We start from the raw sequence: 16,185 nt of genomic DNA, 5'->3' as shown, positions 1-16,185 counted from the left end.
TAGGCTCTCGTACTTACTGCTTACTGCCTCCTCACTGGTTTCACTTGTTTATACCATATATCCATATTCATGAAACCAATTTTCCACCAGCTTCCAGATAGTTGTCTTTGAGCATGATTCCAAAGACACTACATGGCTGCTCAGAAACTAGTTACAGAATAAAATAGAGATCACATTCCTAGAACTAGCATTCTATCCCAAATCTGGACCTCATAATTCTTTTCCAAACTGTTCTTCCTTCTTCCCTCTGTTCCAACCAAACTAGTCTAGTTTATTTTCCACAAATGCCTACTCTACACAGATGCTTGCATACATGTGCATTATATAGATATGCTGATGGTAATTGCTGTGGAACACTTAGCAGAGTTCCTGGTGGTGCATGTGCATGTGCATGTTCACACACACACACACACACACACACACACACACACATTTTACTAATTCAACACCTTTTTTTGCCGTGCTATTTGCTCCTTCATTCTCTGCCTGCCCCAATCCCATTCTAAGCCCCCACTGAAATGTCACCTCCTCTTAGAAACATTCCTTAGATATTGCAAGTGTAAGGGATCTCTCCCCTCTTCTAAGCTTTTGACGTCCTGTATGAGCAGATGCTGATCTTCTCCCCCAGAAACAGAGGCTTTTCCTCAGTTTCTCTAGCTTTCTGCTTCAGTGACACCATATTCTCCTTTCCTTACTGGTACTTCTGTAAGTGTACTTCTCACCTAACTCTTCTTCCCCTCATTTCTGACTGTGGTAACTTAAGTCTTCGTCTTCTTGGTTCTTACACTTGACCTTGGCAATCGTATTTATTTCTGTAATTTCAAACTCTTTGTAAAAAACTCCCAAGGTACCTACTCTTGTCCTTGAACTTTCATAAGCTCTAGTCATGACTATCAGGATAATACCTTTGAATTTGATTCAAAAGCCACCCTACAGTAGCCTCTATCTATCTTTGTAATATTATCTCCTGCTCTCCTCCATGTTACTTGCACTCAAGCATAATTCTGTTCATTCCACCAAAAGCAGCATGATTTCCTAGCGCCTGATTTTCCTCTGCTTGGGGATGCTATTCCCCACATCTGATTTTGTCCAATTCCCACTCATTCTGCAGGTCTCAAGTCAAACAGTAGAGGGGGTGATGGGAAATAATGCATTGGAGTGAAAGGAAAGGAGGGATAGTTTTTCAAATCTAAATATTTCATAGTGGCTGTTTAGATTTCTTCTTTAAAAAACAAAACTACCCCCAAATGACCCAGGCTTTTGTTTCCAAACATATGATGTATTTTCCTTTATTTTCTTTATCATAATTCTATTTTAATATTTTGATCTAATTATACCATTTAGAGAGAATATGACCTCAATTATATCAGCTCTTTGAAATTAGTCCATAATTTCCATGGGGCCCAGTGTATGGTCAATTTAAAAAAAATTAAATGTTTGCTTAAAAAATATATATTCTCTATTTGTTGAGTAGAAGTTGTATATAGGTCTTTTAAATAAAACTTACTAATAGTATTCACACCAAAATCATACTCCTTGATTTGACTCCTTGTTTGACTCCTTGTTCTATTAATTTCCATGTGAAAATTATTAAAATATTTCCTATGATACTGCAAATATTCCATGTCTCCTTGAGTTTTTTGTACATTTTTGCATTATGTAATCATAACACTACAGATTTTGAGATTATTCTATCTTCTTGATAGATTATTCTATTAGGTTTAATTCAAATGCTAACTTTTCTATTATGTTTTCCTTGATATTTCCTCCTCTTCCACTCCTTTCCTAAGAAGAAAAAAAAATATCTTTCCTCTGAATTTTTGTAGCATTTTTTCTGTACTTTGGGTATTACCCTTAGTACGTCCAGAAGGTATCAAAATTAACACACTATGTACATAAGTGTGTTATCCTCCTTGCTAGATTTTAAACTCTTAAAAGTTTGCAACTTATGACAATCCATCCTTGTCATATATTTATTGTCTGAGAGCCAGCAGAATGAACTAGTTAAACACACAGGTGTTATTATCAGATAGGGCAAGATATGAGTGCCAATCCCAGACTCAACGAAAGTCTTTACACACATTAATTAGACTTCCGTTTTCTCATGTGCAAAATGAGGATAATAACAGTACCTAACTGAGTGCTGAGGTTTAAATGTGTCATATATTTATAGTGTTTTGTATAAACTAAGTAAATAATTTTAAATTATTAATATTTTTTATGTAATAGCATCTAATTATGATAATTTGCTTTATGTCCTTTGCTGGATGACTGAGAACTCTATGGGCAGATAGTGTACCTTATGCTTTTATATACCCATGATCTCTACAAGACTGCAAACAGTAGGCTCTCTAGTAGAAGTCAGTCAAATTAACAATAATAATCAGGAATATCAATATTTGTGATTATTTATTGAACCCTTACAGTTCATTAACCACTTTGTATGGATTATGTCATTTCATTTATTATTCTCATTTAACAGATAGGGAAACTAAGGCTCAAGTTAAATAACTCATCCAAAAAGAATTATAGAGCAAGTAGGTGTGGCAGCCAGTCCAACTTAGGCAGTTGCTGCTAATATTATAACACAGTTTTCAGCACTGTGCTTTTAGCAAGGCCCATATCTCTTTTAAGTATCTCATGATTCATTAGCAATCATGGACTGCATAGTTTGTCACTGAGGTTTGGGCATGGGGGTCCCCTTAACAACAGCTCATTATAGGCTTCTTGCACAAAAGACAAAAACCCCATGAGATATATAAAACTGAAAGTCCAATTGGAGGAAGGAAGAAAAATCTGCAGAGAAGATATATCCAGAGAGCTTCAATTATGACCCAATTTGTCTCAAGTTCTAAAGCATCAACTATGTGGATGATTATGTACTTGAACCTGAACTATGACAATCTTTATTGGTTCTGCCTCTATTTGGGAGTCCTTTGGGCATGAAAAAGGACAAATAGAATTATAAAGTCTTAGTCATCCAAGGGTCATTAGGGACAAATCATTGACCCAACCCCTTCATATGCTGGCTAGGGAAAACAATGATGTAGTGGTTTGCTCAAGAACACAAAGAACTAGGACCCAAGACTCCTGGAACCCAGCTCTTCCTCCCACGTTGACTACCTTTCACAGGAAGCCTTTGCAGCATGCAGGCTGAGCCGTGATTTGCCAGGAGTGACAGTAGTGCATTACTGGAAGAATGAAGGGTACACCAGAGATCATATTCAGGGCTGTGGCAAACAAGGAAGTCTTCAGCCAAGACTTTCCTTCTACATTTTGCTGGCTTTTCCTTCAGGCTTCTGTGTCTAAAGGATGCTCCAGGTTTTCCAAACTCTAGCCTGCCAATCTGGAACTACAGATAAGTGCTCCAGGTTCTTTTAAGAGAGAGAATTTTTCTTTGATTTGTTAAGATATAGCATTCCTCTGTACACTCTACTGAATCAAATGAATCATCAGAACGACACAGACAATGATATGCCCTGGTTTCTGAGGAAGTGAGCCTGCTTTCCTCCAAAGGCAGCTTAGCTCTTCTCACTAAGTTAGGTGAAGGTCAGAGATCCCAGAGTGATGGAGTCTAAGTTCAGCTTCACAGGTAGCTGGCAACCGGGCTGGAGGGTAGACACAGACCTTCAATTTATAAATGAGGGAGAAGGACTACGGTTACCAGGGAAAAAGAATTTTCCCACTGGTCCAGGTGTTACCTCCACATGGATATGCAGAAAAATGTTCCCTAAATAAAATATTCTGCAATAAGCTAGTCTGGCTACCGACAATTTCCCCTATTGACACACTGGATTTATTTCTCTAAGTAAACAGTTAAACCTGCTGTGGATTTCTGTGAGTCACACACCATCTTCGCTGCCAACCCCAACCAGGACTTAGAATTAGCCATTGCTAGGAAACCGCAAATCCCAACTCAATCCTTTTACTCAAGCTTGACTCCTTTCACTGGCTGGATGTCATTAATTTGAGAGCAAATTATTAGAAACCTGGAAAACAGTTCTGAAATGCCTGCAGATTTATGATGAAGTCATTTCACAAAAGGTCACAGGCAACCCTGCTATAATTAAATCTTTCATTAATTTTTAAAATACACAATAACTTACAAATGCATCATAAATTAACCAGATGACCTTGAAGAAATTATTTAGAGCACTGCTTCATCAGAAGCCACTATCTAGCAATTTCCTGAATTTTTATTTTATGAGTGGGGTTTGTCTATTTTCCATTCTTGTTTTTGATTGGGTTCCAGTAGCCTATTTATTTGAAATTATTTAGTATTAATTTACTCACGGAATTAGTTAGCACTGAAAAGTGATGGTGGGTAGTTAAGACTCTCCCTTCCTTTAGGTCACAACCTCAAAAGTAGAGTGTGACCTACAAAATCACCAAAATATAATTAAATGCAGCTCCTTTCATTATCCAGGAGATACTTTTTTCTCGTATGTATATTTTGATAAATTATTTCCCTTTTCTCATTATCAAAAATTAGAAAACTATAAAAAATGTATAGATGAGAAAATAAAGGACCCATTGGAGGTAACCACTCTTAATAATCTGTAATGTTCCTTTCAATTCATTCACAGTGTTGTTTTTTCTCAAACTAAGATACAAGTAATAATGAGAAACCACAGCCAGGGTCAGAATTGCTGAAAGTTAGAGGTACCCTGAGGTTTATAGCAATCTCTCCTCTCTTCTCCTCTCCTCTCCCTCCCCTATCTCATGTGTGCCCACATCACCACTACCACCATTAAAAGCTCACAATCAGATTATACAACAGATTCCATAGCATTAGACCTGAAATAAACCTCATACAAAACTGTTCTTTCTTCTGTAGGGTGTGGAAGAGACTTTAGAACATAAACTTCCTATCAGAAGAGCCTTTGACTACCTTTTGTATGTCTTAGACCAGCTCCTGGAACTCTTAGAACAGTGCCTATCTTGTAGTGAGCATGCAATGCATCCTGTTGAATAAAGATCTAATAAGTTCTTGTAATAGAGGCTTGATACATGTGGTTCCCTGAGTCCTTTTCTAAATATCTAGTTCTCTGTGGAAGGCCCAGGCTCCCCAAGCCTTCTCCTGCTTCCTGCCCCATAAGCCTTCCTTTCTACTTCCATGGAGTAAGCTCCTGAGGACCTATTTCAAATCAAAACGGAAAGAGCAGTGTTCTGAGAAGGCCAGCCATCAGCAGCCCGCAGTTGTTGGTCTCCAGAAATTTAGGCCACATCCTTGGCTACTGGTGTGTGTCCATGCCACCTGATTGTTTTCCCATTAGGGTGTAGATGGGCTTAGCACTAAAGGAGGTCAGCAGCTGCCTCAGAATTACACTGAGTGAAAGTGAGACAGGAACTAGACCTTAATAGAAATAGGCAGGGGATCAGCAGCAAGGGATCCTGCACACAGAGCCTGTATTAGCTGCATGATGCTCCGATCTGTGAGATGGCAGACAGAAGCAGGGATTAGCAGGCTTGAAAGTAAGTCCTGGAAGAGGCAGAGGGTGGAGGGGAAATTGAGAAAGAAACTGAAGGTTTAGCATTGGAACCGACAAGGCAAAGGGAAGAGAGCTGATTTTTTACAAGTATTTAAAGACTCTTTCTGTGTCCAAACAACATTGATTCCTTTCTCAAATCTTAGTTTTGACATTTTAAAGTTTTTTTTTTTAATTTTTTTTCAACGTTTTTTATTTATTTTTGGGACAGAGAGAGACAGAGCATGAACGGGGGAGGGGCAGAGAGAGAGGGAGACACAGAATCGGAAACAGGCTCCAGGCTCCGAGCCATCAGCCCAGAGCCTGACGCGGGGCTCGAACCCACGGACCACGAGATCGTGACCTGGCTGAAGTCGGACGCTCAACCGACTGCGCCACCCAGGCGCCCCCGACATTTTAAAGTTTTAACATTTGAAATTTTGAGTTTAAAATTTGGAATTTTAAAGTCTGTATCAGTGGGTTAGAAACCAGTCATCTGTGGACCTGTGAAAGATGAGTCAGGAGTTGGTGGATGAAGGGGGACCTAAGAGATGCAAACAAGGAGATGATGGATGTTCAAGACAAGAGGGACTACATGGGAATAGAAAGAGCTGGAAGAAAGGAGAAGGAGTGTCACCTGGTTTTCCCATGGCATTATATTTCTCAGCCTCCAACTTTGTGTCAAATTCTGAACCAAGAGATAAAAAGAATCCTAAAGAGAATAAAATTCAACCCCTACCCTTAAATATTTGCCAGTCAGTCCAATGGTATCATTCAATCCCTATGTATCTGATGACTACCAATCGTGCACAAGCCTCCATGTCCACGGCTCTGGGAGATGATGAATAAGACAGTTGTAAACTCTATGACTCTGATGGACTAAAAAATCCCTCACACTCCCACCACCAAAATGACCAATGCGTAAAACAATTAGAAAACCGTGCAAAAGTAAAGATGATGATAACAATACGCCATGACCCAGCAATTCCACTTGTAGGTCTGTAGCTCTGAGACTTCTATCTAGGCACTTGGAGGCATGCACAGAGATATAAGAATACTGTTTGAAATAGTGTAAAAAACTGTTTGAAATAAGCTAAAGGTCCACTGATAGGAGAATGGAGACATAAGCAGCACATATTCATATCATGACAGAATGCCATACAACATTAAAAGTGTCTGGACCAGATGGATATGCCCCAAGATAGATAATATTGAGTGACAGACTCATGTAGGAGAATGATAGCATTTATATAAAATTATGCACCTTAAAAACAAATAAAGCAATACTACATATATGTTTGTGGATAATTAAATATGTACTAAATGTGTCAACACGCACTGCAAGGATATATATCAAATTAATGGCAGTCACTGATCTGTGGAGGAAATAAAAAAAAAAACAGGGTCTGAAAATGGGCAATAATGAGAAGACAAACTCTACTGGGATGCCCTGTACATTGATTAAAACAAATCTGAAGCCAGAGCCATAGTGTGTTAACATAATATTAATTCCAAGGGGTTGGTACACAGGTGCTTATGAGATTATTCTTTGTATTACTGCATGTTTGAAACTTTCAAGGAGAACTTCAAGAAACAACACAGGTATGAAATTGTGGATGTAGAATCTATATTGGAAATCACAAATGGAAACTCTTACAGGAGCCAGAAGGGCAGCTTGAATGGACCATGAGTAAGCTGAAGAATTGGAGCAGACACATGTACATCAGGAGACAGGTGGGGCAGGAAATAGCATGTCCAGTCCAAAGGGCAGCTGTCATACAGCTCTAGAAAACTTCTGGACTATGAGCATTCAGGTTCAATGCTGCCAGATGTTTCCAACTTTGCAAATTTTGACTCCATTAAAAATAGTGCAGACCACACTAAATACACCTGTGTGCCAAACCCTGCACCTTAAGAAAGGAAATTCAATGAAAGGGAACGAGTAAGAGCTGAAGGAGCTGAGGAGGGCTTCCTGAAAGAGATGAGCTGCCTATGTGGGTAGAATAAGAAATGAGGAAACTTCTAAGTCATTCCAAATGATTTGCCTATTCAATATTTCATAAAGGAGCGCAATAGAGAGAGAGTTTGTGGGAAGGGGAGGTTTGTAGAAACTGTGTCAAAGATTCACACTAGGTTTGTAACAAGCCACAGTAAATTAAGCTCCATGTGCCCTGTCCTTCAGAGTCAACAAACTACAACCTGTGGGATAAATCTGGCCTGCTATCTATTCTGGAAGGTCTACAAGCTAACAACAGTTTTTAAATGTTAGGGGAAGAAAAGCAAATGAATAATGGTATTTTATGACATGTAACAATTGCATGAAATTCAAATTTCAGTGCCTATGAGTGAAGGTTTATTGGAATACACTGAGGCCCATTCATTTGCATATTGTGAATGGCTCTGACTGCTTTCACACTAGATTGGGGATCAAGTAGTTGCATCGAAGACCCTGTGGCCAGCAAAGTCTAAAATCATTAGGGAAAATCTTTGTGGACCCCTATCTGGTTGGCCAAAGTTCTTCCCTGCAAGTGACTCACATCTTGTTCATTAGACTAGAGAGATTACAAACATCTCTAACGTTCCTCTGTGGAGCTTATTTCCACTTAATTCTCACATCCATGTCAGGAAACCCAAACTCAGAGAGAGAGCAGATAAGGCTTCCAAGGTCACATGGATGCTAAGTGGAAACCTGAGCCCTGTCCCTGGAGTGTGGAGCTCTAAAACCCATGCTCTTGGCCATCACCCCATCACACACAGTCGTTTTTTGGTCAAAATAAATCTTTTCCTTCCAGGCTATTGCCAGCCTCCCGTACATCCCAGTATCACCTAAAACCCCCTACAATCAGCATACATTCTGCTTCTGTGTTCCTTGGCACAAGGAGGAGTGTGCTTCTGAAATGATGGACGTCTGTTGACAACCTGAAGAATGTGAGCCCGGCAGCCAGCCTTAGAGGCAGTGACTTCAGAGTTCCACTGGATTTACCGATTACTCGAATGACTTACTTTGGGCAAAGTAAAATCGGGTTCTTCCAGCAAATAGCAGAGAACTGAAAAACAGATCAATGGAAGCAGCACTGGTTCATTTCCAACGACTTTATCAGATGCAGTTACCAGAGGCTAAACAATGCATTTATGCTCAGGGTTGGGTCTCTGTGTGGCACTAAGGCTATATTTAAGGGCATGTTCCCTGCTAAGCATGTGGTCAGTCTCGTGAGTGGAAAGAAGGTCTTCATTTTTTTTAACCTCTGCAGTTTTGGGGTTTGTATAATTTTCTAGGTAAAATGTTCTTTCTCCCCCTTCACTATGGCTATTAGTTCCGCTAGTGGAACAATGGATCTGAGATTTATGCCAATTAGAATTGGATTTATACAAGGAGTCAGTGAGGCAATTGGCCCTAGACAATTTGCTGCAAGTATCTCTACCTCTCACTGTCCCCTCTGCAGGACAGGCATGGTCTACTGCTCCATGTTTGCTCATAATGCTCCCTGTCTCCTTCTTGTCTGCAGAGTCACAAAACCTTTTCCAGCTATTCTATCTTCAATCTCTTCTTTGATGTCTCATAGCAACTACAATTTGCCCCATACCTTCCAATGTAATCCTTCTCCAGTTCTAGCACATGTTCACCATATCTTTTCAAACAGGTTGTGTTTGAATGGGTCTTCTGTGACTTGGTGCCTGGAGGACAGTGGCCATCCATCAATACTTAGTGAATAGCTAGCATCCTGTCACTCTTGTTCCCACACACCACGGTCCTTTATTGAACAAACCTTGGAGAATTCTACTACCTTTCCTCAAATTTCAGCTCTTAGCCTGACATTTGAAATTCACAGTCCTTGTTCTCAATTTGCCTCCTACTGAACTTGTGAGGTGAGCAGTGAATTTCTCTGAGCCTCAGTGTCCTCATCTGCTGAGTGATGACAATCTGATCTACACAGCAGGGTTGTTGGGAGAAATCTATAAAATCCAATTTGAGAAAGTGCTCAGGTACCTGACAAAAAAGAAGGTGTTGAACAGACACAGACAGGTAAGAAGGTACTTCTTACGCCTGGCAAGAAGCATCCACTTTCTTCCAGGGAAGCAGGACTTTCCTTTTGGTTTATTTTTTTTTCCCCTGAGAGACTATCAGGTTCTCCCTTGCTCTTGTTAAAGATCAGCTAAATCACAGCCAATGGGCTCAAATATTTTATATCAAGAAAGAATTTCAAATGTAGCTTTGAGAATGTAGGAAAGCAGTGTTTCTCCATTTGATTCAACATCAGTCAAGCAAAAAAGAGTTCTCCTTAGCGTGCTAATCTGGGGGCAAATACTACACCAAAGAGGCCCGAGTACTCCAGCAGCTGCAAGCAACTCATCCCATCAGGTAGAGAGCCACTGTCTGAGGTGGCAGTAGGCCCTCTGCTTGTCAATCATCCAGTCCCATTCTCAGCCTTAAGTAATAAGAATGGTCACATTTCACAATGAATTAGGCTAGACTAGATGGTTCCCGTCAAGGTTACCAGGGAGATGCCGAAATAATAACTTTTGAAAAGACGGTGGGAAAAAAGAGCAATGAAAGTAAGTAAACCCCATGCCTGCAAGCTGGGGACTGTCTCTCCCACACGAATTCCCTGTAGAGCTCATGTTCGAAGGTACCATGCTCCCCAAGCACTGGCCTTCAGGAGAAGTGGTAGCCAGGCAGACTCTTGTGAATGGTTGAGGAAATTCGGAATCACCCCCTTTTGGTTCTCGTTCTCCAGCTGCCTCTTGGTGGCCACACATCATTCCATCCCTTGTGTCATCATACTCCATACACACCTCTGCACACAGAATGCTGATTCCTACTCAACTTCCAGACCCTCATTACTTGCAACTAGTGGATTCTGATCATAGCACTTCAGAGTCCAGATAAGTCACTACAATCACAATAGTGGTGAGATTATTGGGGACCATAAAATGCATTTGTTAATTCATTCATTTATTCATTTAATCACTGACATATACACCATCATATCCTAAACACTGGTAAACATATAGCACTCAAAGAACAACATATACAAAGATCCTCCCTCACAGAACTTAAACTCATATGTGTGTGTTTACACACACACACACACACACACACACACACACACACACACGTGTCTGTGGATCAAGGGCAGATGAAGGTGGAGGAGGAAGCTACTGAAAAACTACTGCCATTTTCATTAATATTTATTGTCCAAAGCATGGTGAAGGAAAACTACATAGGGCTAAGACAGCATGTGGCAAGAGGGTCCTCAATGTGGTCTGGTGGGCTAAAGAATGTGCCAGAAGAGCTGATACGTAAGCTGAGACCTGAAAGATATCCAGAAGTTTGGTTGTTCAAGTTCAGAAGGCAAGCACATTCCAGACAGATATACAAAAACCCAGGGGCAGGAAGGCACCAATGGATCAGAGAAAAGTGGTCAGTGTTGGGGACAGAAATGAGATCCCAGATGTGTGATCAAGTATAGACATTTATAGACTATTCAATGACTTAATCCTAAAGGCCATAGAGAGACTTCCACGGGCTTCGAGAAGAGGAATGGCATTACCATATTTTCAAGTTCAAGAACATCACTCTGGATACAGGTCAAATTCTTAAACATAATTAAAGACCCTTCAAAATATCAATCCCTTGAGACCCAGCCATGTGCTCTTTTGTGGCACTTTGCTTTGTTTGGTTCTTTGTCTTGAAATCAGTCATTGTTTCAACAAATAAGTACTGACTTTCTACAATGTGGCAATTCCTCTTTCAGGAGGAGTACTGAGGTTACAGTACTCAATAAAACTGAAAAAAATCTGTGCTTTCTTTGAGCTTATATTCCATTACCTATTAATTGGTTCTCCACTGGTGAACTGCTATGAAATTTCAAGACCAACTCAATCATCCCTTTTTTTTTTGTATGTGTGAAGTTTTCACTTCCTTTTACTCATATCCTGGTTATACAACCAGGGTTCTTTGATGATTGGTATATCTCCTTCCCCAAACACATTGGTGTGAGTGTTCTTTGAAGGTAAAAAGAATTGTATTTACCTCTTTAATACCCTCTAAGAGAGTCTGAAACATATTAGAAGCTCATTACACAATTTTCAATTATAAACTGTGTATTATTCAGAGCTCTCCAGAGAAACAGAACCAATAAGTTATACATATACAGTTGACCCTTACCCTTGAATAATGCAGGGGGTGGGGTGGTTAGGGGCATCAAGCCTCTGCAGAGTTAGAAATCTGTGTATTACTTTTGGCTCCCCCCCAAAACTTAATTTTTAATAGCCAAATGTTGACTGGAAGTCTTACTGATAACATAGTCACTTAGTACATATTGTGTATGTTATATGTATCACATAATGTATTCTTACAATAAAGTCAGCTAGAGAAAAGAAAATCACAAGGAAGAGAAAAAATACATTTATAGTACTGTACTGTATTCATTGAAAAAAAATTCACATATATGTAGACCAGTGCAGTTCAAACCTATTGTTCAAGGGTCAGCTATATATGTGTGTATATACATACATACATACATACAGAGAGAGAGAGAGAGAGAGAGAGAGAGAGAGAGAGAGAGAGAGAGAGAGATTTACTTACTATAAGGAACTGGCTTACACAATTATGGAGGTTGACAAGTCCCAAGATCTGTAGGGTGAGTCAGCAAGCTGGAAACCCAAGAGAGCTGATAGAGTAGTTCAGGCTCGAAACCCAAGTGGATTTTTTAGTTGAAGTTCAAGGACAGAAAAAGCCATGTCCCTCAGTTCAAAGGCAGCCAGCCACTCAAGAGGAATTCTCTCTTGCTCAGGGAAAGCTCAGCCTTTTTGTTCCATTCAGACTTTTAACTGACCGGATAAGCCCCACAAACATTAGGGAGGGCAGTCTGCTTTATGATTGAAATATTAATCTTACCCAAACACATCCTCACAGAAATATGTGCGACCAAATATCTAGGCACCCAGAGGCCCCAGTCAAGCTGACACAAAATTAACCACTGTATCCTGATAAATATTTACATCCTCTAAATGAAGGTAGAGAGATAAAGTGATATAACCTCAGTGAGAATGAGCTAGCCTTTCTTTCTCCCTGACCAAAGCTGAGCTACAGAGTTAGGGTTAAGCACGAGGAGAAAAATCCAGAATTCAAACAGCCTACATCATTAGTAAGTTTTTGGTTAAATGACAAGAGGAAGCATGTTTATCCCCAAATGGACTCCCTGCCCTCACAGTGCTTAGGGAGTATATCAATTTTTTTGAGCTCCTGCTTCCCTCCATGTCCTTGTCATTCCATGAGGGGAAAGCACTGGTTAGCCAATTGGGCCACCTGGGTTTAAAGTCCTTTTCAAATCTGAGGGAGAGACAAAAATTGCCTCTTGGCAATCCTTCCAGGGCTCACACTTGTGGCTGTCTGAAGAACCCTGACAAAACCTCGATTATTTTCATACTAGAGAAACTCTGAATTTGATGAAAAGATAAAAACAGGAAGCCTGAATTGTTCATACTTGGTTGGACAACTGCTTCCAAACGCATCTTAATTTCATGAAAATACCTGTCTGTCCCAAATCCCATGTAAGGCAATGATGCCCTCCCCTAGTTCCTGCTACTTACTAGCATTTAAAGTATCTTGATAAAGAAGGTAGAAGGGGCAGAAGCTGTGACCGCTCTTGCGGAGTCTTGGTGGGGAGGAAAGAAAAATAGGAGTGCTATCTCGTCTTTTCGGTAAATGGTTTGGCCCTGAGGTCAATCTCCTTCGTATCCATGTGATGAGCTAAACTCTATCTGAAGCTGAGAAAAAAATTATTACCATGTAAGATTAGATGAACACAGAATTTAAAATGTAGCCTTAAACTTGCTGGGGAATGCCAGGTCATGTAGAGACTGGTGTATATATGATATCGTTCAAAGCAATGCCCACGATAAGCATGCAATGCATTCAAAGAGGGCTCATACAAGAAAATGCAGGATCAATCACATTATGGGATGAGAGGAAAACAAAATAAAAGGGGGACTGGTATCTATCTTTGGTACAAAAGCAGGAAACACCTGACTTTAGGACCATGTATACCTTCACTGCCCAAGTTCTAGGACTATGTCAGGTTTGACTATGAAATGCAGCCATATCTGGCTTGATAAATTCAAGCAGAATCTACAACCTTCTTGAATGCACACTTGCCTTATGGAATTTAGAATTCAATACTTTAAATCCTTGATGGACATGTAAAGTCCTAGAAAAGAGGAAGGAAGGTTTTCTTTCTATAGCTAGTGATTAAGTGAAGGATAGGAAATAATTTGGAAAAGTTAGTTCATGTCAAAGATCTTCATGAAAAAAGATGATGGTATTCCCAGTATCCCATATGCTTCCCAGAATTCACAAGAAAACATTTTAATCTCTTGGCAGAGTATTCTGGGTAAAATGACAGAATTATTTGTATGTCACATTTATTTAATGTACAATCAGGTAAACTTTATGAAGACAGGAATTTCTCTGATTTGTTCATCTAGAACAGTATCTACCACATAGGCACCAACGATGTTTTTAACTTCTATTACTATTATTTTTTTTTGCAGTATAACTATAAAGGTCATACCAGGCCCCCAGATCCTTGAGATTTCTCTCTACTTGCATCTGTTACCTATCTCTCTCTCTATACATACATGTATAGGTAAATGTGTATGTGTATGCGTCTGTATTTACATACACTTGCATATACATATTTATGATAGATGTATATATATATAGATTTACTAAATCATTTGTATCTTAGAAATACAACTTATATTATGATGCTTCCTTTGAACATCCAGAACTTACACTTCCACCATACATTATTGCTGTATATGCGACAAATGGTGAAGCTTTAGACTCTAAGCATCAATAGTATACTGTATCTTAATACTGTGTATGCTTATACAGCTACACTTGAATACAGAATTGTTAACTTTTAATAAAGTGATTTCTCAGCTTAGCAACAGAGTCTGTTTGTTTAGAAACTTTCATTAGAAATTTGGACAGTGAGACAGTTCTGTTTAGGGTGTATTTTAAGACAATGGGAAGAAATTCCTGGACAAAACTCAGATTACAACCTTACATCCTGAGCAACAAACTCTGCAGGAAATCCTTGCTCATCTTTTATGACAGAACTGTCCAGAGAAGTCTTACCATAACACAGGTTCGCATCTACAGACATCAGTTAGTAACATAATATACCCCATGGAGAATCAGAGCAGCTCTTCATAGGGTTTGACATCGTATCTTTCAGTTTTCAACCACAGAGCTCCAGGATCCAACCCAGCACCTAAGACATAGCAGAAGCTCAAAAATGAGCATTGAGTCTTTAAAAGACACAGTTCACCGCCCTTGGAGTTAAGAGATAATATTTTCCTGGCAATTTGGGAAATTCGGAGGGAATTAAAGAGGATTTAAAATCACTCTTTGTTGCACTTGTCCAACACATTTTAAAGGTATTCTTGTGGAACCATTCAGATTTTCTATTATAAACCTTTTTTTTTCCCCCCCAGTAATGAGGATACTGGAAATCCTAGACTGTTTCTGTATACAAGTCCTGTAGACATGACACCCTTACAGGGCTTCTGCTAAATTTGCTAAAAAGGCAAAGAGTTTTAGGATTTCAACATTTTTAAAAGAAGCAGGAGTGATTCAGTCTTAAAATGAAGAAATGAAGATATAGCGTGGTTAGCTACCAGACAGGTAATCCACAGCCACAGGATTCTACAGAATTCTAACTCGGGTGCCCTAAACCTGGGATCAGATTTTGTCCATTTATTATATTTGTTTGTTTTCCCCCACTTGTGCACCATTTCTTCTGTCATTTTTTGTCAGTTTTTTTCTGTCACTCTGAAAGCCCAGTGTGCGTGTGCATGCTGGTCAACACTTTGGGTGTGACAATGGAAGTAGAGGGGTGGAACACGGCAGAGGAGTCAAGTTGGTGGCCAGTTTATGACCTCTGATCACAACTGCATAGCTGTAGTTAAGACCAATTTTTTAAATGATACCCTGGGGAAAAGATAAGACACGGAACTAGCCATTTGCTCCTGTATCTGCCTTCCCTTCAAAGCCGGTTAAGGAATACTGGAAGAGACTGATTCAAACCATAAAGACATTTGTAACGCAAAGTTTCAAAGAACAGCAGTGTTCCCTAGAGGAGGAAGACCAGACTCTTCTCCCAAACCAGCAGAGAAGCATTCTGGGAGCCCTTCTGTGCCAACTCCACGACACGGCAGATTCCCCCTAATCTTACCCAGAAGACTCCCTCAATTCCATTCAGTGATAATTAAGGCATAGAGTGTTCTAGTCACTTGAAAGTGAAGGAGGCGAGGGTGGTATTGGCTGGTAGAAGGTTACCATAACTATCTTCCCATATCCCTCACGTACACACATGCACACAAACGCACATAGGTGATCAACTTTTTAGGAATTAAAATTATATAGAGTTTTAAAAAATCGTAGCAACTTACTATTTTCTTTAACATTCAGAAAATATTTCAGGAATTGTTAAAGCCTTAAGATGATCTATTCTCAATGTAAAGGGATATACAAAAACGTTCACAGCAAGTTAACTTGAAGTAGAACAACAACTCCGTGGTGTGTGTGTGTGTGCGCGTGCGTGTGCATGTGCGCACGTGTGCACGCGTGCCACAGGCTCCAGGAGTACTTAAAATATTCTCTTATTTCAGTATGTGGGCTATTTTGTTTGCTCTGTCCCTGTGC

The 16,185-nt window shown here is 39.8% G+C and overlaps 1 protein-coding gene across 1 annotated transcript in view; it reads right to left on the bottom strand.

Moving 5' to 3' along the window:
* SORCS3 (sortilin related VPS10 domain containing receptor 3) overlaps positions 1-16,185 on the bottom strand; it is a 591,280-nt gene that overhangs the window by 59,666 nt on the left and 515,429 nt on the right. The window lies entirely within an intron of this gene.

This window comes from Prionailurus bengalensis, chromosome D2 (assembly GCF_016509475.1).
Source record: "Prionailurus bengalensis isolate Pbe53 chromosome D2, Fcat_Pben_1.1_paternal_pri, whole genome shotgun sequence".
Taxonomy (NCBI): domain Eukaryota; kingdom Metazoa; phylum Chordata; class Mammalia; order Carnivora; family Felidae; genus Prionailurus; species Prionailurus bengalensis.
Note: the sequence above shows the minus strand (reverse complement) of the source record. Positions and strands in the feature narration are given on the sequence as shown.